A 23646-nucleotide genomic window follows, 5' to 3' on the forward strand; every position below is an offset into this window, starting at 1 on the left:
TTGAGGACCAACTGAGAGCCAGACAGTGTTTCGGGAGCTACAGTGGGGCAGGTAGGAGAATAGACATGGAGAGGGTGGTGGGTGTCTATTTTAGACAGGGTGGTCTGGGGATCCTTCTCCCAGGAGGTATGATCCTGAGATCTGCATGGAGGGAGAGACCCCATGGAAATCCGGAGAAAGAACATTCCAGGCAGAGGGACCTGCGAATGCGTTGAAGATTGGCAGGAGGCATGTGTGGGAAAGGCGGGAATGGGACAGGCACGGAGGTCACAGCCCAAGTCACCTGCAAGAACGAGGTTCTGGTGTGGATTTTGGGCAGTAGGAATCGGCATAAGTTGAACCACAAAACAAGCCCCTGTACTCTTAAGAGACTTTGTTAGATGTGTTTTGCAGAGAAGATGGAAAATAATAGTGTATCTGTTACTTTGATTACAATTCCCATCATATAATAATTAACTGCCAGCTGTAATTATAGGACTTCCTCTAATTTAGTTTAGCACTCTGGGGACCTCCATTAGCTTATATCCCAATCAATGTCACAGCCATTACGGAGGAAAAAAGCCATGTTCCTGTTGAATTTTAAATCTAGAGGGAGAATGATGCACCCATTTGCTAGACATGCCTTATTTTGTTTTAGCTCCGTATTTTCTTTCTGTTCTGGCCCTCCCTGCTGGCCTGCTGTTTCAGGCATGTACATGTTGTTTCCTAATTAGGATAGATTTTTCACAGATAGCTGTTCATGAATTCCATGCATCTCACGTCCTTTTAGTAACCTCTCCAATTTATAAAGCAAAAATTTTCACCTGACAGCCAGGGGGAACGCATGTGTTCCCTCCCCAAGATAGATGTTTTAGTCAATATTTATTCTCTTGTCTAGCACCTTTTACTACCCCCATGCCCTCTGTGTAAGTTCATTTATGTGGAGAAGTGTAACACAATCTGCTTTCTCACTTGGAGAGAACAATACATTCTCTTGTGGCAGAAAATGCAAGGTTGGCCCTCCTCTTCGCCTCTGTGGCGTATCTGGTGATTGGCTGTGTTTGGATGACCTCGGCCTCCGAGGGCCCCTCTTGTCCAATTTTCTCTGCTGCTCTGGTGGCGAAAGCCGTCCTTACTGTCACATGGCTGCAGCGGCACCGTGTCCCCAGTGGACTGCTTCTCTCTGGAGGCAAGCAGTGATCTGTGTGTGGGGCCATTTGTCACTTCTCTAGAAGTAGCTCCCTGAGACATAGTGACATCTCCAGAGAGCTCTACTTACTAGTTTTGTTCTCCTCCACCTCTTCTTTTTTTTTTTTTTGAGACAGAGTCTCACTCTGTTGCCCAGGCTGGAGTGGGGTGGCGCGATCTCAGCTCACTGCAACCTCTGCCTCCTGGGCTCAAGCAATTCTGGTGCCACAGCCTCAGAGTAGCTGGGACTATAGGCACGTGCCACCATGTCTGGCTAATGTTTGTATTTTTGGTAGATATGGGGGTTTCACTGTGTTGTCGAGGCTGGTCTTGAACTTCTGACCTCAAATGACCTTGGCCTCCCAAAGTGCTGGGATTACAGGTGTGAACCATCATGCCCGGCCCCACTTACTAGTTCGTGGGTAGCAACTAGAATCGCTTCATACCATGGAAGAAGAAAGCAAGGCTGTGGGCAAGGAGGTGGAGAGAACGGTTGCCCACTGCTGTCAGGCAAGTGGCCATAAACATGAGCCCTGTGTGTTTGCTCTGGCTCCTCTGGCAGTGTGTGTGTGTTTGTGTGTGTGTGTGTGTGTGTGAGAGACAGAGAGAGAGAGAGAGAGAATGAGAGAGAGAGAGAGAGAGAGAGAGAATGAGTAGATTTTCATTTTTAGAGCAGTTTTAGGTGGCCAGCCAAATTGTGTCGAAAGCACAGAGAGTTCCCATACACCCCTTCCTCCCTCACTCCCGGTCCACCTCCCGCACCATAACATCCTTCCCCAGACTGGTGCATTTTTTTACAAACAGCAAACCACTGTTCAACTGTCATCACCACCCAGAGTTCATAGTTTACACTGGGCTTCACTCTTGCTGTTGTACCTTCTGTGCAGTTAGACAAATGTATAATGACGTGTGTTCACCACATAGTATCCCACAAAATTGGTTTCACTGCTCTAAAAATCTTTTGTGCTCTGCCTGTTCATCCCTCCTTTCCCCCACCCCTGGCAACCACTGCTCTTGTTACTGTCTCTGTCGTTTTACCTTTTCCAGGATGTCATATAGTTGGAGTCGTACAGTGTGTAGCTTTTTCAGATGGGCCTCTTTCACTTAGTAATATGTATCCAGGGTTCTTCCATATTTTTCTGTGGCTTGCTAGCTCATTTTTTCATAGTGCCGGATAATATTCCTTTGTGTGATATACCATTGATTATCCCTTCACCTACTGAAGGACATTGTGGCTGCTTCTGAGTTTTAGCAATTATGAATAAAATTGCTATAAGCATTCACATGCGGGTTTTTGTATACACACAATATAAATATAAATGTATATTTACATAATATATAAATGAGTTTTATTTGTTTCTGATTATGAAAAAACGTGCTTTATTATATAACATTTGGAAAATATTAAAAAAGAAGAAAATCTTTAAGAATCAGTATGAGTCTATTTATTAATTTAATGTAATAAGGTACATGAAATCGGAACTCTCCTGGAAATGCAGGCCATATGGTTATTATATAGTGTAACAGTCAGTGGTAAAGTCAGGAAAGACTTAGGGCGTTCCAAGTGCTGGTTCTGTTTCTATTAAAACCACTTCTTAAGTGACGTTTTATGATACTCCACATTCAAACAAACACTCTCAGCTTTAGAAAATGGCTAAGTTAAAAGTCCTCACAAACAACTGAAGTCCAAGGAGGTACTGAAATTCTTCTCTTAAAAAATTCAGATATACTTTAGCCATGGTTCTCAGTGGTGGTGGAGGGGATTCCCGACATTCATGTGGAATCCAGCAGTTCGGACACACACAGGTTTTATAAGGCACAATATGACTGCATTCACCTCTGGGAGCCTTCGTGTCTCTTGGGCATGTTCTGGGTGCAGAGGTAGAGGATGCTGCTGGGGAGGACAGGGTGGTGTTGAGCTCATGGAATAGTAATGCCTCAAAAGCAGCCTCAGAAGTGGACGTCAGTGGACAGCCTGTTGCATTTCATTTTTCATTTTTAAGAATTCTGGCAAAGTACTGTGTTAATCCATTTTTCAACGCTATAAAGCAATACCTGAGGCTCGGTAATTTATAAAGAGAGGGCCGGGCACAGTAGCTCATGCCTGTAATCCCAGCGCTTTGGGAGGCCAAAGCAGGCAAATCACTTGAGGTCAGGAGTTCGAGACCAGCCTGGCCAACATGGTGATAGCCTGTCCTAACTAAAAATACAAAAATTAGCCAGACATTGTGGCGGGCACCTGTAGACCCAGCTACTCGGGAGGCTGAGGCAGGAGAATCTCTTGAGCCCAAGAGTTGCAAGTTTCTGTGAGCTGAGATCGTACCACTGCACTCTAGCCTGGGCAACAGAGCAAGACCTTGTCTCAAAAAAAAAAAAAAAAAAAAAAAAAAAACCAGACAAGAGGTTTATTTGACTCATGGTTCTGTATAAGCAAGGCACCAGTATCTGCCTGGCTTCTGTGAGGCTGTAAGAACCTTTTACTCATGGCAGAAGATGAAGGGGGAGCAAGCATGTCACATGGTGAAAAGGAACAAGAGAGAGTGTAGGAGGTGCCAGTCTCTCTTAAACAACCCACTCGTGCTTGAACTAATAGAGCAAGAACTCACTCATGACTGCAAGCATGGCACCAAGCCATTCATGAGGGATCTGCCCCCATGACCAGAACACCTGCTACCAGGTCCCACCTCCAATATTGGAGGTCACATTTCAATATGGGATTTGGAGGAGACAAATGTCTACACTATATCAGGTATTGAAGATCATTTTCAGCACTTTTTTTTTTTTTTTTTGAGACAGAGTTTCACTCTTGTTGCCCAGGCTGGAGTGCAGTGGTGCCATCTCAGCTCACCATAACCTTCACCTCCCGGGTTCAAGCAATTCTCCTGCCTCAGCCTCCTGAGTAGCCAGGATTACAGGCACCTGCCACCACGCCCGGCTAATTTTGTAATTTTTACTAGAGACGGGGTTTCACCATGTTGGTCAGGCTGGTCTCAAACTCCCGACCTCAGGTGATCCGCCCGCCTTAGCCTCCCAGAGTGCTGGGATTACAGGTGTGAGCCGCTGCACCCAGCCTCATTTTCAGCTTTTTAGCAAGGCAGACAATACCAAATCAACCTAAAAATAACATCTTTTCATGGCTTCTGAGAATGAGAGTACAGATGCTCATCAGTTTACAATGAGGCTACGACTCAGGAAACCCATTGTAAGTTGAAAATACCTTAAGGTGAAAATACATTTAATACACTTAATTTACCGAACATCCTAGCTTAGCCTAGCCTACCTTAAATGTGCTCAAACGCTTACATTAGCCTACAGTTAGGCAGAATTATCTAACACAAAGCCTGTTTTGTAACAAAGTGTTGAGTATCTCATGTAATGTATTAAGTACTGTACTGAAAGTGAAAAACAGCATGGGTGTATGGGTGCTTAAAGTATGATTTCTGCTGAATGCTTATTGCTTTTGTGCCATTGTAAAGTCAAAAACTGTAAGTCGAACCTTCCTAAATCAGGTACTCTTTTTATATATCTAGCAGCTTTTAATTAAAAAAAAAAAAAGGCATTCATGATCTCTTTGGTGGAAGAAAGCAGGCCTATGGGCAAGAATACAAATGAAGGCGCATATAACCTTTGTCTGGATATATAAAAGTTGTTGTAAGTCAAGCTAACAAATTGTAAAATAAAACGTATTCTCCTACCTTGACAAATAGACTTTCCATTGTTCGTTTATTTATTTATTTGTTGTTGTTGTTTTAGACAGAGTGTTGCTCTATCACCCAGGCTGGAGTGCTGTGGTGCAATCTTAGCTCACTGCAACCTCCACCTCCTGGATTCAAGCGATTCTCCTACCTCAGCCTCTTGAGTAGCTGGGATTATAGGCGCCTGCCACCATGCCCAGCTAATTTTTGTATTTTTAGTAGAGCCACGGTTTTGCCATGTTGGCCAGGCTGGTCTCAAACTCCTGACCTCAGGTGATCCACCTACCTCGGCCTCGCAATGTGTTAGGATTACAGGGGTGAGCCACTGTGCCCGGCCTAGACTTTCTTTTGTTTTTTTTTTGTTGTTGTTGAGACGGAGTCTCACTCTCAGTCCCCCAGGCTGGAGTGCAGTGGGGCGATCTTGGCTCACTGCAAGCTCTGCCTCCTGGGTTTATGCCATTCTCCTGCCTCAGCCTCCCGAGTAGCTGGGACCACAGGCGCCCACCACAGCGCCCGGCTAATTTTTTGTATTTTTTAGTAGAGACGGGGTTTCACCGTGGTCTCGATCTCCTGACCTTGTGATCCGCCCGCCTCGGCCTCCCAAAGTGCTAGGATTACAGGGGTGAGCCACCGCGCCCGGCTAGACTTTCATAATGACTTGGAAAGCTAGATTCAGAGTTATAATGGTCAGACTCCTTAGAATACCATGTGGGATCGTAAGGTAGGGGAAAGCCGGCCCCAGCCATGACCCTTCCTTATCCTCCCACCCCTGGCTCCATCTTGGACCATGAAAGGTTTTGTGGACACAACAGCGTATACAAAGAAGCCTCCTCTAAAATCCCCACCAAGAGCTGCCCTCGGGCCTATGAGTGCACATGTAGTATCGTCCACTACCTTGGGAGGTCAGAACTAAGAAAGAGCCCCTAGAGGGCCTGGACGTGGACATTGGGTCCAAGGTGCCCTGGTATCTTCTAGAAAGGTATCTGTGTGTCTGCCCGGGAATCCTTGCCCCTTTAAGAAGGGGCGTGGCTGGTAGAAGGCCAGACAAGTCCCTTTGATGTGAGTGCCCAGGTCTGACTAGGAATCTTTGAATGCTAGTCTGGTTTTGATCCTGGAAAAGCTAGTCATCACTTTCAGCATGAAGAAAGGAGAACGAGAAGCCTCCATTTGGAATGTGTTAGAATTCAGCAGCATGCAATTAAAAAGTTGTTTTTAATGGGTGACCATCAGTGTTTCCTGGCATAGGTTCATTTAAAAAGCTCTGGGCTTGATCAAATGGCAAAATATACAATATATTTATACAAGGTGGTTTGTTTTTGTTTTCAGACTTTACTTTTCAAGAACCATAATGAAGTTTTGATTAAAAACTGTCAGTCTTTGGTCCCATGGATCATGGCTGTCTTCTGGGCTGATACGATGTTTCACCTCCTGGAATCTTGTCTGGTGGCCTTCTTCCTGCTCGGAACATCTGTGATTGCACAGGTGCTCCTGCATTATTACTTCTTACTTCTAAGGGGATGCTGATGAGAAGAGCTAATGTAATTTCAATACATAGGAAAAGGCAAAGCCAAGATCAAGTTTAAATTGGAAGATACTATCTTAAAGGGTACGATAGTGAAGTGAACGTGTATACTGGCAAATCACTTGTCATTTTTGATAACAGTAATACAGAAGTTTTACAACTTGTCCGTTAGTGAGATTCTCAAATTGCTTTAGAGAATAGAGAAAAACAAGCAAGTTGGAGTCCTGAGGTTCTGTTCTTCCGGTGATTGGAGAGAATTTAAATAATACCTTGTTTTTACATCATTAATTATTTAATCAAAACTGAAAACATTATGCCCATAATACTGCATCCACAAAGTGGGTACTGAGGAATGAATGAATATACATTCTCCAAACATCTCTCATTTCTCATTCTTGCTTAAGAATTTGTGCTTTCTAAAAAATTCCTCTGATAGATTTTTTAAAAGTATATCTTTAAAATGAGGAATCCATCCTGAAAAGTGATATGTTCCAAGGCTTCTTCCCACCACTGGAAATATTCCTGATTACTGAATGTAATGAAATAAATTTGTCATGTTGGACATAATGTGTGGTGCAGTGCAGAATGAAGAGCCCAAAAGTCCGAGTGGAGGCTTGACGTTTATAGTTATAAATATGTACTTTAGGAATTGATTTATATAGAAAAATGCCAGGGCTAAGATAGATACATTGAAGCTTGTTCTCACTAAGTAGTTTAGACAGTTCATCAAATATTGATTACAATCTTTCTCTCTCTGGAGATCGAAAATAAGAGATTAAATGGCAGTGTCCCATGCATGGGACTCTGATTGTCTCGCTGACCAGTCTGTTCATAGGAATATAAATGTAGTTGGGCAGCCTGTGTGTGCCTGGTGTGTAGCATGTGGCTCAGCAACTCAGCCGACCACTGCCTTGTTTCGTTACTTAGGCTAAGAATAGACTTTATGGTTTTAAATGGTTGGGGAGCCTGGGGGCAGTGGCTTACGCCTGTAATCCTAGCATTTTGGGAGGCTGAGGCAGGCAGATCACCTGGGGTCAGGAGTTCCAGACCAGCCTGGCCCACATGGCAAAACGCTGTCTCTATTAAAAATACTAAAATTAGCTGGGTGTGGTTGAAGGCACCTGTAATCCCAGCTTCTCGGGAGACTGAGGCAGGAGAATTGCTTGGACCCGGGAGGCGGAGGTTGCAGTGAGCTGAGATCACGCCACTGCACTCCAGCCTGGGTGACAGAGAGAGCCTCCGTCTCAATAAAATAAAATAAAAATAATAAAAAAAAGGTTGGGGAAAATATCCTAAGAAGAATAATGCTTTGTGATATGGGAAAGTTATATGAAATTCAAATGTCAGCATCCATGAGTAAAATTTTATTGGAATGTAGCCACACCCATTCTTGTACGTATTGCCCGTGGCTCGTTTCATGCTCCAGTGGTGGAGTTGAGTGCTTGTGACACAGACCTTATGGCCAGGAAGGCCTAAAATGTTTACCATCTGGCCCTTTGCAGAGAAAGTTTTCTGAACCCTGGCTTAGCAGAGTCAGTGCTTGTTGCTGCTGGCAGCCTGTGGTCCCCCCTCTTTTCCCCTTGTCTTCTTGCTTTTACCTTAAATTTGTGTTGAATTTTAGTGATAGGTAACGCCTCTGTTGAGTGCTTACTATTTTTAATTTATTCAATTCTCATATGAACTCTGTGATGTAGATTCAATTATTATCCCCATTTTACAGATGAAGAAATTGAGGCATAAAAACATAAGCAGCAGGGCTTAACGTCTAGCCTCCTGGCTCCCTCCACTTTCCCCGTTTTTATTTTTATTTTTTATTTTTTAAGAGACAAGGTTTTGCTCAGTCACTCAGGCTGGAATGCAGTGGCATTATCATAGCCTCCAAGTCCTCGGCTCAAATGATCCTCCTGCCTCAGCCTTTTGAGTAGCTGGGACTGTAGGTGTGCATCACCATGCTTGGCTTTTATTTTATTTTAATTTTTTTGTAGAGATGGGGTGTTGCTTTATTGCCCAGACTGGTCTTGAACTCCTGGTCTCAAGTGATCTTCCTGCCTCAAAAAGTGTTGGGATTATAGGCGTGAGCCACCGTGCCCGGCTCTGCACTTTCTCTTGACCACCCTGTCCCCTGTGTCTTGGAGATCAACTTCTGGCATTTGTACCCTTCTTTATCAGATTCGCCATATTCACATAAGAGGTGTATGTGTACGTGTGTGTACGTGTGTGTGTGTGTGTGTGTGTGTGTGTGTGTTAGGGTCTTCTTGCATTGGATAAAGAAATACCTAAGACTGGGTAATTTATAAAGAAAAGGGCTTTAATTGGCTCGTCATTTTGCAGACAGTACAAGTAGCTTTTTGCTGGCATCTGCTAGGCTTCTAGGGAGGCCTCAGGAAATCTATAATCATGGTGGAGAGTGAAGGGGGAACAGGCATGTCACATGGTGAAAGCCTGAGCAAGAGAGGGAGAGAAGGTGCCACACACTTTTTTATTCTCTCATGAGAACTCACCATTCACAGAAGTCGTGCTCGCGCAGCCTGCGTGCTCGCAGCAGGCACCAGGCTCCAGGCCCCCTCATTAGGGCCACTGGGAAGAGGTGACTTCACTCTATACACCTGGCCCTAGGGAAGGTGCACCTGGGAGAGACCCACACACTGCTGCTGCCGGCTTCCCTCCAGGTCCACCTCCTCCCCCAGTGATGCTCACCATGGGCCACCACGCATGGCTACCTGGCACCAACTCGCTGAGCCACCCACCACTGGGGCTGGCACCCTGCACCTTGGACCAGTGTCTGCAGCTGTGGAGAGAAGTCCCTGGTCTTCCCCTTCATCCTCGCTGGCTGCCTCCACGGGACAAGGACCGATTCTGACACAGGTTCCTCTTTTCCCCTTCCCGACATCGTCAGAAGACGGCGTCCCTGCACACCATCCATATACAGACCCTCCTTGAAAAAAGACAGAGGCCAGGCTCGGTGGCTCATGCTGTAATCCCAGCACTTGGGGAGGCCGAGGTGGGCGGATCATTTCAGGTCAAGAGTTAGAAACCAGCCTGCCCAACGTGGAGAAACCCTGTCTCTGCTAAGAATATAAAAATTATCCGGGCGGGGTGGTGGGCGCCTGTAGTCCCAGCCAGTCAGGAGGCTGAGGCAGGAGAATTGGTTGAACCCGGGAGGCAGATCTTTCAGTGAGTTGAGATGGTGCCCCTGCACTCTAACCTGGGTAACAAGAGGGAAACCCTGTCTCAACCACCCCCCGCACCAAAAAAAGAATAAATTTCTGCAAACACCCTGTACTGAGCTTCCGTCTGCTCTCAGGGTGGGACGGGGTTTCCTCACATCTCTGGGAGAAGAGAAGGCTGTGGCCACCTGGGGGGCCCAGGGTGGTGGGTCTGGCATGTGGTGACACAGCTAAGAGAGCAGGTACCGGAAGTTCTAAGAGGTGCTTAGACAAGAGCTGGTGCCGGGCCACAGGTGCCCAGCCCAGCGGGGCCATTCCACAGCAGATAAAGCTCAGGACGTCAAAAATACCCTGGACACCAAGGCAGAAACCAAGGACCTTCCGCAGGCAAATAAGCACCCAGCATCCATTCCGGCTGTCAGTGCCCCTGTATCTTGTAGTTATTCTTTTAATAATAACAAAAGCCGTTTATGGATTCCATCTAGAAGGAAAACTTTGTTTCAGTCACCTCTCTCTGGCTGTTACTTTCCTTCCACCTTCTCCCTCCCTAGAATGTGTGTGCCTGGCCTATCCTCCCTGGGCCATAGCTGTGGCGCATGTTGCACACGTGCACAGGCACAAGGATGTCTTTGGGTCCCTTGCCCTGCAGTTTCCAGGGGTCTCTGCTCCGAGTTCCCGAGCAGGCCCCTCAGGGAGAAATAGCCTCACATGGAATATGGGTGTCTCAGTGGCCCGTCTGGAAGGGCTGCGGCAGTTCCCCCATGTCTCCAGGTAGCCACTTACCTCTTGAGCTTAGACACCTTTGCACATGGTTGCGTTTCTTTAGTCAACTGTGGGTCTTTCGGTGTGGGTTTGATTTTGCTTTTGCTTTTCTAGGTGAGATTTCCCAACTGCATCCTCAGAAGCTCTGGGCATGCCAGAGGACCCCCAGAACCAAGAAGGGAGGGTGAGTGGGTCTCCATTCCCTGAGAAGCCAGGGGCAGATTGGGATGGGGGAGACCAGGAGCAGAGTTGAGCATCACAGAAGCCAACACAGGTCTCTGTTTAGCACCCGTGCCAGGGCTGCGGGCCCAGGGAAACAGCCCCATTTCATCACAACCCCTCTCAGGGCCTCAAGACGGCTGGCGCGGGCTGCTGGCAGGAGAGGGATGTCCTGTCCCTGGCGGCCACTCCACAGAGCATACCCCAGCATCTGCCACTGCCTTCGCCCTTGCTTTGACCTTGAAGTTAACTCTCTTAGAGTCTAACCTTGGTTCATTTCTGCATAGATACAATAGAAGATTTATTTGTTAAAAATGTTTATTATATATAACATATTAATATCAGTATAAATAACATTAATATACCATCAATTAATGTATTGATATATAAATAAATTAATATAATACCAATTAATATATAATTATATAATATATAATTAATATATATAATATATAAATATATATTAAACATTTTAATTTTAAATCAAATATTAAAAATATATATACATATTTGTTCATAAGATTTATGTTTTAAACAGCTGGTGTAGAGTACTTTTTTTTTTTTTTTAAATCTTCCAGTGCAGTATATTTTTTAAGGCACAAAATTGGTGCCAAGACTGGGTGAGGAATATACATTTCCCTCTTATTATTTTGTAGTTTTGGGACCTTACCTGTAATACTCTTAAAGATTTTCCTCCCTCCTATTTCAGGGTGGGTCACGTTCTGGTGAATATTTCACTTGTACAGATCCTAGCTTATTGCCTTGACCCAGCCATCCCCACAGACACTGGGTGACTCTCTGGCTCTCCCTGTGTCTCCCACCCCAAAATGCCTTGGGACCCTCGACCCCACCCTTCTTTTGTGCCAGCCTTGTGGCTTGTATGGTTTTGAAACTCCCATTCTATTTTATGATGGTTGATTATAATTATTAACCTAATAAAGTTTGTTTTTAAAAAATCTGTGTCTGTCTGTAAAGAACTCACTATTGAAAGGACAGCATTGCCTGGTCAAATGGTGAAACCCTGTCTCTACTACAACTACAAAAAATTAGCCAGGCATGGTGACAGGTGCTTGTAATCCCAGCTGCTTGTGAGGCTGAGGCAGGAGAATCGCTTGAACTTGGGAGGCAGAGGTTGCAGTGAACCTAGATCACGCCATTGCTTTTCAGCCTGGGCAACAAGAGTGAAACTCTGTCTCAAAAGAAAAAAAAAAAAAAAGACAGCATGAAGCCATGTGGAGTCTGTTCCTGTAACCCAAACACCTCCCGCTAGCCCCCATCTCCAACTGTGGGGATTTCATTTCAACAAAAGATTTAGAGGGGACAGCATTCAAATCATGTCAGTGTGTGTGTGCTTGTGTGGGTGTGAGGTTACTTTACCTAGTCCTGATGTCAGGGGCTTAATGTGCTGCTAATACATTTTTTAATACACATTGAAAAATAATTATAACTATAAAGATTAAACATGGTTTCCATGTACCACTAAAAACGGTTTCCTGTTCCATTAGTGGTATGTGTAGCGCTTGTGTGCAACCCTCTTGGGTCTCCACTCACAGCTCTTGACCTATTTGTGGGACTTAAGGTAAGATATTTGTGGATTCTGGTTTTTAAATTTAAAGCAAACTCAAGCTGTATGATCCTGAAGTATAAGAGACAATACAGAATAATTTAAGGAGGTTGGGAAAGCTTGCTTTCTTTTGTTTTTTAGAAACAGGTCTTGCTTTGTCACCCAGGCTGGAGTGCAGTGGTGCGATCATAGCTCACTATAGCCTCAAACTACTGTGCTCAAGCAATTCTCCCATCTCAGCTTCCTGAGTAGCTGGGACTACTAATGTGTGCCACCATGCTAGCTAATTAAAAAAAAGAAAGATTTTTTTTTTTTTTGTAGAGATGGGGTCTTGCCATGTTGCCCGGGCTGGTCTTGACCTCTTGACTGCAAGCAATTCTTCTGCTTTGGCCTCCCAGGAAAAACATTTTTAATTTGGGTCCCTTCCCCCTTGATCTTTGACATTCCTTTTTTCATTTGATGGTGTGTTTGCTTGAATACTTCTATTTCCAAGGCCTCTTCAGATGTTATATATTTCCTTGAGTATCTTAATTGCCTTATTCGTTCATTAAACTTACGAGGTGTCCAGTTCCCTGCTTGAGACTGGAAGCACATCTCTGAACACCGCAGGATATGTGGCCCCAGAGTGCGTTACAAGAATATGGTCATCAGCCAGCAAATGTCTTCACCTGCTCTACTTAGATTTTAGCAATTTGCATTGCTCCTGAGGTGCTCGACTGCATACGATAATTTCAACACAGCAGGTCCCAGCAGATAGAGGAGCAGCTGTCAGATCGAGAAACCTGTCCATTGGCCCAGATTGTTCTGATGATTTGCAGCATAACCTTGGAAGCGCCGTTTCATTTTCCGTTCCAGGTTTTCACTCTGGAAAGTGGAGAATAACAGCAAATGAAGCTGGTCTTAAAGAAATCAGGTGCCCCACGTACTGTAATGAGCTCTGCTTTTCATTTCTCATGCCTGCCTTATTGACATGGACATGTCCTGTTGGTGTGTAACCTTATGTAGTAGATAGATACAAGCTATGAAGATACACATATGCAGCGTGATACCTGCAGTGTGATGTAGATACAGGAGGTTTTCTTTCCGAAGGCATATCAGGAATTGTCCCTGGAAATGACAGCCTGAAAGAGATAGGTGTGCAGTGTTGGTGGACAAGGCCGGTATCAGTTTGGTGAATCTGTGAAAGCCCATTTTGAGCCTGTTTGTAAGGCTGAGTGAAAGAACTGTTGAAGTGTGAAGAGGTGCCTGGGAAACGACTCAACCTGCCAACTTTTGAGTTCCTGGGGAGTGGGATGTAGCCTAGGGTCGGGCACATAATAGGTGTTCACTGAACATCATTTTGCACAATCCTTGTAATACTTAGTGGCCCCTGTCTCTGAGAGAATCACTGTATGTTTAGATCGTGACAGGGCTGGGATTAAAAGCGTTCCTCTTTTAAGTATTCTGAATTTATGAAACTATTATGTTTTACACTTTTTTTTTTTTGAGAAGGAGTCTCGCTTTGTTGCCCAGTGTGGATTGCAGTGGCACAATCTCCGCCCACTGCAACCTCCGCCTCTTGGGTCCAAGTGATTCTCCTGCCTCAGCCTCCCGAGTAGCTGGAATTACAGGCGCCCACCACCACGCTAGGCTAATTTTCATAATTTTAGTAGAGACGGGGTTTCACTTTGTTGGCCAGGCTGGTCTCAAACTCTTGACCTCAGGTGATCTGCCCTTTTCGGCCTCCCAAAGTGCTGGGGTTACAAGTGTAAGCCACCATGCCTGGCCTATGTTTTACACTTTTAAAAGATATTGATAATATTCAGACATCTAGTTTAAACATAAGTGCATAATGGTAATTCGCCAAGGTGAAATTGATTACTTTTCCATATTGAAGGCACAAAAGCGTATTTCTTGAACCAATAATGTCACGTCGGTGGTTCTTTTACGCTAGAATCACATGCTTTCATTAATTTTTTTAGTTTGTTGCCGTGTCTTTTGTAGCAAAGACCTTGACTTTTGTGATCTCATTTAAATATCACCAATTGACTGACATGTTAAAAAAATCTGTTTATAAACTGTCAAAAGATAAAGCATAGGTACTTCAATCCTCTCATTCAGTGTGCTACATCCGTCTCATTAATTGCCTTTTCAGAGAGCAATGTCATTGGAGGTAATCAGTCTTTTGGGGAAAAAAAACAGACCAAAGAGTTGTCAGGAGGTTGTTTGGCTCTGAGATAATTCATTTCTTGCTTTCTTTCATAAGATACATAGGAATGTGGTAGCTAATGATCAGAAATGTGGAAATTGGAAATTGAAATTTGTGTACTTGATCCTTGTACCTTGGTCAAAATATACAATCAGTCTCTCTGCTTTTCATTTTCTTCTACCTTTATGTTCTAGACAGGGCGTAAATCTCAAGTCATGCCTTTTGTCACCTATGATTTTAGCCAATGGTTTCTACATTACCTTGTGGTTTTTCATATGGATATACAGTGTGCTGATAATCGTTGAAACATCTAGCCCCAGGGTCTCTGGTGTTTGGATAAGAGTTAGCAAAAGCATATTGCATGGGAGACGTGCTTATCATTTTGTTCCTTTCCTTCCCTCTTTTCATTCTCTAATTCAAGAATTTCCGCTTGACCCAGTTTAAATGTCTTCTGCACAAATCTCTCCTCATAATGCTTTATTGGTCTTTGTCTTAGGCAGTTTGAACTGCTGTAAAGAAATACTACAAACAGGGCAGCTTAATCCACAAACTTATTTCTCACAGTTCTGAAGGTGAGGAAGTCCAAGACCAAGGTCCCTGCTGATTGGGTTCCTGGTTTGAAGACAGTCTCCTCTCTCTCTCTATCCTAACATGGCAGAGAGAGAGGATCTCTCTAGTGTCTGTTCTTTTTGTTTTTTATTTTTGAGACAGGGTCTTACTCTGTCACCCAGACTGGAGTGCAGTGGTGTGATCATGACTCACTGCAGCCTCGACCTCCCAGCCTCAGGTGATCCTCCTACCACAACCCCCCAAGTAGTTGGGACTACAGGTGTGCACCACCATGTCTGGCTATTTTTTGTTTTCTTTGAGACAGAGTCTCACTCTGTTGCCCAGGCTGGAGTGCAGTGGCATGATCTCAGCTTACTGCAACTTCCACCTCCCACATTCAAGTGATTCCTGTGCCTCAGCCTCTCGAGTAGCTGGGAGTACAGGCATGTACCATCATGCCCAGCTACGTTTTGTATTTTTAGTAGAGGTAGGGATTCACCATGTTGACCAGGCTGGTCTCAAACTCCTGGGCTCAAGTGATCCACCTGCCTCGGCCTCCCAAAGTGCTAGGATTACAGGTGTGAGCCACTGTGCCCGGCTGCTGCCTGGCTAATTTTTTTCTATTTTTTGTAGAGGTGGGGTTTCAGCATGTTGTCTAGGCTGGTAGTGTCTCTTCTTATAAGAGCATCAATACCATTCACGAGGACTCTACTCATGCCTAATCACCCCGCAAAGGCTCCACCTCCAAATACATCACCTTGGGGATTAGAATTTCAACATACGGATTTTTGGGGGACACAAATGTTCAGTCCATAGCATTCTTATTATTGCAGCACTAAACAGCTTGGTGTAATAATGTAATTGAAGAAAGGGGCTGTATTATCTGTGTCTTCTAGCAAGGTTTAGTATATTGCACACAAGTACTTGGTTTTGTTGTTGTTATTTATTTACTTATAAAGTTACTGTTTGAGTGCTGCACTGTGTCAGGTACTCACTCATCAGTGAAAGAAGCACTATTATTTTCCTCATCTTACATATAGAGAAGCTGGGGCTTGGAGGAGGATCCAAGGTCATTCAACATGTGAGTGAAGGGGTTGGGACTTAAACCTAGTTTCATTCCAAAGCCCCTGTCCCTAACCAATCTGGTACAATGCAAATTATATGGAATTAACTATATAAACTGCCTTATGAACGTTGTGGATATGTTAAATTTAGGGTTTTGACCCACATTTTAATGAACTAAAAAAACTAGGGTATTGAGTCTATTCCTTTTCTTTATACTGTGGTAATAGATTAATTATCCTCTAATGGATTTTTAAAAAAACAGCTTTGTTGAACTATAATTCATACCCCTTCCAATTCATCCATTTAAAATGTACACTTCCATAATTTTATTTTATTTATTTTGTTTTATTTTTTGAGATGGAGTTTCACTCTTGTTGCCCAGGCTGGAGTGCAATGACGCGATCTTGGCTCACTGCAACCTCCACCTCCTGGATTCAAGTGATTCTCCTGCCTCAGCCTCCTGAGTAACTGGGATTACCGGCATGTGCCACCACACCCAGCTAACTTTGTATTTTTAGTAGAGACGGGGTTTCACCATGTTGGTCAGACTGGTCTCAAACTCCTGACCTCAAGTGATCCACCCACCTCGGCCTCCCGAAGTGCTGGGATTACAGGCATGAGCCACTTATATTTATTGTTTGAGACAAAGTCTCACTGTTTTGCCCAGGCTGGAGTTCAGTGGCGTGATCTCACTGCAACCTCCACCTCTCAGGTTCAAGCGAGTCTTATGCCCAGCCTCCCGAGTAGCTGAGATTACAGGTGTGCATCACCGTGCCTGGCCAATTTTTTGCATTTTTAGTAGAGAGAGGGTTTCACCATGTTGGTCAGGCTGATCTTGAACTCCTGAGTTAAATGATCCGCCTGCCTTAGCCTCCCAAAAGTGCTGGGATTACACGCAAGAACCACCATTCACAGCCAGTTCCATAATTTTAGTACATTTATAAAGTGTTGCTACCATCCTCAAAATTGTTTTTAGGACAGAAGAAACTCTGTACCCATTACCAGCCATCCATATTTCCCTCCAACTCTTCCTACCCAATCGCCAACCCCAACCATTTGATTTGTCTCCATAGATTTCCTGTTCTGGACATTTTATATAAAAGGAATTATGCAGTATGGAGTCTTTTTTGACTGACTTCTTTCACTTGGCATGTTTTTGAGGTTCATCTTTGTTGTATCGTGTCTCAGTACTTCACTTCGTTTTATTGCTGAGTAATACTCTATTGTATGGCTGTACCATATTTTATTTATCCACTCATTAATTGATGGACATTTGGGTTATCTTTCTTTTTGGCTATTACAGCCAGTGCTGCTACGAAATATTTGTGTACAAGCTTTTGCGTGGACATACATTTTCACGTTTTTTTTCTTAGGGGCAGGGTCTTCTATTATCAATTTGGAGTCTAGAGTTACTTATAACTTGTCTAGAGTCCAACCTTGGGTGATTCTTTGGCTGGGGCACCATGCAGTGTTTTTGGAAGCAGAAATTATTCATTGATATTATTTCATTAATGTCACCGTACCGTCATCCCTTGGTACTTGTGGGGAATTGGATCCAGACCTCTGCTCCCCCACAGATACTAAAATCCATGGGTGCTCAAGTTCCTTATATAAAATAGTGTAGGTCAGGCGAGGCGGCTCATGCCTGTAATCCCCGCACTTTGGGAGGCTGAAGCGGGCAGATCACCTGAGGTCAGGAGTTCAAGACCAGCCTGGCCAACATGACAAAGCCTTGTCTTTACTAAAAATACAAAAATTAGCCAGGTGTGGTGATGGGTGCCTGTAATCCCAGCTACTTGGGAGGGATTCAGGAGAATCGCTTGAACCCGGGTGATGGAGGTTGCAGTGAGCCAAGATCGTGCCATTGCACTCCAGCTTGGGCGACAGAGCGAGACTCCATCTCAGTTAAAAAACAAAACAAAACAAAATAGTATTTGCACAAAATCTATGCACGTTCTCCAGTATATTATAAGCAATCTCTAGATTACTTATAATACCTGATGCTATGTAAATAGTTGTTATACTGTATTGTTTAGGGAACAGTGACAAGCAAAACAAGCCTGCACATATGCAGTACAGATACGATACAACCATCTGTTTTTTCTTTTTAAAAACATTTTGGATCTGCAGTTGGTGGAACCCAGGGATGCAGAACCCATGGATACCGAAGGCCAACTCCCTTGGCCAGATTGTGTGGCAGCAAGTATGAGTGGGAAAAAGATGGACTTCGGGGAATCAGGGAAGCCAAGGAGAAGTGAGAGTACAATGGTTGAAAGCCTTGAGGGTTAAGATAATAAAATGCCCTTCGGAGAGCAGGGATCCTTGCGGATTTGAAGCAGGCTGGAACGGACCAAAGAAAGTTAATTACTGAATCAGCATCACACTGGCAGGACAGACTGCCCGATACCTTAATAGTAATTTGCAAGGTACCTTATGTGGGACACTCACTTTTCTAGCAGAATAGTTTCTATGTTAGATAGGACTCCTGTTTGCAAATAACATACATCAAGCCAAGATCATGTGAATTTTTTTTAAAGGAGGTTGGTGTTAGTATTTTATGAAGACACAAGGTGCCTCCTGGCCAACATGAGCAGTAATGTTGTCTGTCTCGGGATTGTGCTGATGGTGAGGCCCCCCCAGGATTCTGGGTTCTGTGGCTCTTTTGGCTCATCTTGTTTCTGCTTATTTATGTCATTCTCTCTCCTGCAGCTTTTAATGACTTTAAAAAATTTTTTTTTGAGGCGGAGTTTCACTCTTGTTGCCCAGGCTGGAGTGCAACAGCGCGATCTCAGCTCACCGCAATCTCCACTTTCCAGGTTCAAGTGATTTTCTGGCCTCAGCCTCCCGAATAGCTGGGATTACAGGCATGTACCACCGTGCCCAGCTAATTTTGTATTTTTAATAGAGATGGGGTTTCTCCATGTTGGTCAGGCTGGACTTGAACTCCCGTCTTCAGGTGATCTGCCCGCCTCGGCCTCCCAAAGTGCTGGGATTACAGGCATGAGCCACTGAGCCCAGCTCACTTTTTTTTTTTTTTTCTCCTTATTCCTGAATGGACACAGCCAAAAATGTGGCTGCTGACTATTTCTGAACTGGGTATCGCATCTGGATGGGAGACGTGGTATCCAAGAAGACCCCTGCAGGATCTTCGGTACGACGTCTAAATACCCTTAATAGCCCAGGATGGCAGACAGAAACCTGCCAGATAACCTGTAAAAAGCAGGAATGTGATGTCCTGTACAGTTTGGGGACAATCAGACGAAAAGAATAAATTGTTGTACATATACAGAAGGTTTGGCTTGGCGTCAGTGTCTGTCAGAGGCGTGATGTGGTCACTGCAGATGAATGAGCCCGCTCTTGGGCTAAAGGGAGCATAGTGTCGTGATCCCACTGAATTTTCAGGAGGGCACTCCAGCCCTTGAGGACTATAGCCAGCTCCATGGTCAGCGTTTTAAGGAAGACCTTGAGTGAGTGGAGTAGTCACACGAGCAGAACCAAAATGGTGACAGGACACCCTGCCAAGAGTAGCAGCTTACCCGGAGGAGGAAGCAATAAGGGAAGACAGGACAACTTTCTTCTGTTATTTGAAGGTTACCATACAGAAATGATAGAGAATTGGTCTGAGTTTCTCCAGCAGATGGGAGTTGTAGAAAGGCATCTCTTAAATCTATCTTTAAAAAAAAAAAAAAAAGTTTCAGCCGGGTGCAGTGGCTCATACCTGTACTTGTAGCACTTTGGGAAGCTGAGGCGGGCGGATCACTTGAGGTCAGGAGTTCGAGACCAGCCGAGCATGGTGGCATCCACCTGTTATTCCAGCTACTTGTGAGGCTGAGGCAGGAGAATCGCTGGAACCCGGGAGGCAGAAGTTGCAGTGAGCTGAGATCACGCCACTGCACACCCCAGCCCGGATGACAGAGGGAGACTCTGATTCAAAAAATAAAATAAAATAAAAATTCCTATCTCAGAAGCGGAGCAAGGAGTTACCTAACTAGATTGGAGCTCCAACACTTACCATTCATCCAGGATATTATAGAATGTATTCTAGATTTCCTCTGCACTTTTAAGACCAGTTCAACATGACATTAGTCAGCATGTAGGCGTTGAGTATGGAAAAGGTTCTTTGATTTGAGGTCGATTTCACAGTTTTGCCATCCCTCCATCACCCACAAGTCCTTTAGATTGGCATCTCCTCCTCCCTCTGCTGTGCGTGTGTTTGGGGGAACACTAACTAATTTTGATGGTAGCCTAAGCAAAATGCAATTAGGAAAATCTCGTGCCAAACACGCATCTGTGCCAATGTTTGCCTTCATTAGCGTGCATAATCAGGAGTTTGCTTTAAACACTGTATGTCTTTTCCTGTGGAAACATGAAACAGAGAGGGTGCAGAGGGAGACCTGGGTACCCTGTATACCGTGGAGTGTGAGAAAGTGAGCCCAGTAGCCTGGGACAGCACCTCTAGTTTGGGGAGGATCATGTTCTTAGTGATTGGTGTTACGGTCAGAGACTGAGATGCATATATCAGGGATGGTGTGTGAGTGTGCGCACGTGTACATGCGTGTGAGTGTACACACCCATTCATGCTACCCATTTTAGCTCTACGTGGAGAAGCACAATTAAGGACATGGAGAACCAGATATCTCAGAAAACAAAGGGTAAAATGTGGCAGTATTGTTTATGAAACACTTGAAGGATATACGTAGCAATTTGACAACGGACTCTATTTTCTTCTACTCTTTTTTTTTTCTGAGGTGGAGTCATGCTCTGTCGCCCAGGCTGGAGTGCAGTGGTGCAATCTCAGCTTACTGCAACCTCTGCCTCCTGGGTTCCAGTGATTCTCCTGCCTCAGCCTCCCAAGTAACTGGGATTACAGTTGCCCACCATCATGCCCGGCTAATTTTTGTATTTTTAGAAGAGACGGGGTTTCACCATGTTGGTCAGGCTGGTCGTGAACTCCTGACCTTGTGATCCTCCTGCCTCAGCCTCCCAAAGTGCTGGGATTACACGCGTGAGCCACTGCACCCGGTCTTTTTTCTACTCTTAATAAAAAGGTTTGCATATAGTAAAAAAAAAAAGAGAAACTTAGCTTCACTTCCCAATTTATGGGGTTATTTTGGTGGCACAGGGTGTGTGGGTTTCTATTTAGTGCCTGGCTTTTTTGATATGAGGAGATGAGCCTACCTTATAAAAACATACATCTTCACATGTGTGATAAAAATAAAGTTGTTGATTTTTCCTTTTCTATATACGAATGATCACGGTGGGAAGTCTGAAAAAACAGAAAAGGTGAAAGAAGGGGAAAATAATAAAATAATTGTTATTTACTTACCACTGAAAGTGATTCTGATAGTTTTGGTATTTTGCCCATTCTTTAGCCTTTATTACTTGAACATACACATGTATATGTGTATACTACATGGAGATATGTACATATTCATGCACATAATGCATGTACATTTTTGTACCCAAACACCACATTTACTTGGATGTAGATGACTTTGCTCTCTTAGTGTTTGTTAGAATGTTGGTGGTAATTGGAAATTACTTTTTTTTTCTATTAAACAGTGACTTTCTGATATTTTATTTATCTGAAATGTTGGTGAAGGCCAACCCCATACTGGATGTTTCTTAGAATATTATTTAGTAGTAAAGAATAAAGAGCCAAAATGAAGAGTTCAAAAGTGGGCATATTTCTCTGCTGTGTGTATAAAACATACAGAGAATTCTAGTGTAAGGTCAAGAATCTGAGTCACTGTGTCTAATGTAAAGACCAGAAATTTCACCCTTTCTCTGCCATTTCTTGCTAAATTTCTCTCTGTCTTCCCCTCAGCACTGAACCTATGCCAAACTTCATTTTTAGTGGTTGAAAATAGAAATTTAATCTGTTTTTAAAGGAGGGCATTATCTGTTTAAAATAATGTAATGACCCAGAGGAATAACGAATATTTGTTTTTCTTTTATAAACATATTCCAAATTTATCAGTTGGCTGGTTGTCGCTTTGGTCCTAGAAGTTGAATAAATAAATTCTGGGAACCAAGTCTTATCCCATATTGCCTTGGGACAGTCTGTCCCCCTGCTGGGAACCTGATGTTTTCCTTCACTTTGATGGGATGAACTTCTTTGCAGGAGCAGCGTGATGGGTGGGAACCCAGAGCAAGTGTCAGCTTGCCCCAGGGAGTCTTGGGTTTCACAGCCCCTCCTGTTCCTGTCCATCTCTTCCTTCCACCCTGAGATTCAGGTCAATTTGAGGAGTCAGGGAGGGAGGATAGCTGATCCTTTAGTCCTGAGTGCTGGATTCTAGTGGATGTGTGAAGCTGCTGAAGTTCCCTAGATGGTATCAATGATGTAAGAGAAGAGCGTTCCAATGGGCATTTGGAGGGACGGATGCAGAATATTCCATATATGTAGGTATATGAGGTGGGAGAAAGAAAGGGAGCCGGGGGAAGTTTGGGAAGAAATCGTCAAAGCTATAGGAGGGAAACTTGGATGCTGTAGCGGATATTTTTTGATAGTTTGCCCAGTGGTTGTTTCCCATCCTCTTCTTAGCAGCACCCAGTATCTGTTTTATGGGAGCACCCCCTGCCCGCTGCACACCAGCCATGCCATTTGGGAGGAATGGGTTCCATACTTGGTGTTGGCATTCTTCACAGTGCCAAGCACTGAGCGAGCTGGGCCTGGAACTTACATAGAATTTTCTATAATTGGTACAGAATTTAAATGAGAGGCTTCCCCAACAAGGGCATGGCTGGTGGTTTCAGGGGCTACCTAGACACCAAGGAGGGGAAAGGCCATTTAGAGTGACAGATGTGGTGGGGGTGGGGCTTCTGGTGACCTTGGCTGGGACTGTGCTTGAGCGAGAAGAGAGGATGCTGCCGCTTCCAGAGGAAGCTGCTGTAGATGATGGCGGCTTTGAGGATATGGGAGGAGTGGGGAGAGGAAGAGGGAACGACCAGATAAGAGGGATTTTGATTTAAATGATGGGGGAGAAGGAAGTATATTTATGTAGATGCGTGGCTAGATTTGATCATTTTCTTGCATTAGTTATCTCTAGTTTCTTCTGCTCATCAGCTTTCTCTTTAACTCAGCATCTCCCTGAATGGGCTTATTACTCTCCTCTCATCTCTAGTACTCCCTTGAAAGAAAAAAATTCCAGACACCCTCCTGCCTCTCTTTCTGTTTCTTCCCTGTTCTTTTCTGCTGTCTCTTGTATCCTAGTGCTTTGCACAGTACCTGCCATATGTTAGGTGCTCAAGACATATTTGTTATATGAGCATGATATGGTTTGGCTTATAAAAAAGTCTCATGAGATCTGATGGGTTTATCAGGGGTTTCCGCTTTTGCTTCTCTCTCATTTTTCTCTCGCTGCCATGTAAGAAGTGCTTTTTGCTTCCTACCATGATTCTGAGGCCTCGCCAGCCATGTGGAACTGTAAGTCCAATTAAACCTCTTTTTGTTTCCAGTTTTGGGTATGTCTTTATCAGCAGTGTGAAAACAGACTAATACAGAGCAAAAGAAAGGAGGTTTTATGACAGGGTCTCATCCTATATCCCAAGCTGGAGTGCAGTGGTGCAGTCTCACCTCACTGCAACCTCTGCCTCCCGGGCTCAAGTGATCCTCCTGCTTCAGCCTCCTGAGTAGCTGGGGGACCACAGGCATGTGCCACCATGCCCAGCTAATTTTTGTGTTTGTTTTTATTTTTGGTAGAGAAGGAATTTCTTTTCTTTCTTTTTTTCTTTTTTCTTCCTTTTTT

General features: G+C 44.2%; 1 protein-coding gene and 1 pseudogene across 1 annotated transcript in view; both read left to right on the forward strand.

Annotated features, from left to right (window-relative positions):
• The window catches only part of TIAM1 (T-cell lymphoma invasion and metastasis 1), a 364694-nt gene that overhangs the window by 67527 nt on the left and 273521 nt on the right, over positions 1–23646 (forward strand). The window lies entirely within an intron of this gene.
• Positions 9097–11326, forward strand: LOC105545990 (annotated as a pseudogene).

This window comes from Mandrillus leucophaeus, unplaced genomic scaffold, assembly GCF_000951045.1.
Source record: "Mandrillus leucophaeus isolate KB7577 unplaced genomic scaffold, Mleu.le_1.0 Scaffold345, whole genome shotgun sequence".
In the NCBI taxonomy this organism is placed as follows: Eukaryota; Metazoa; Chordata; class Mammalia; order Primates; family Cercopithecidae; genus Mandrillus; species Mandrillus leucophaeus.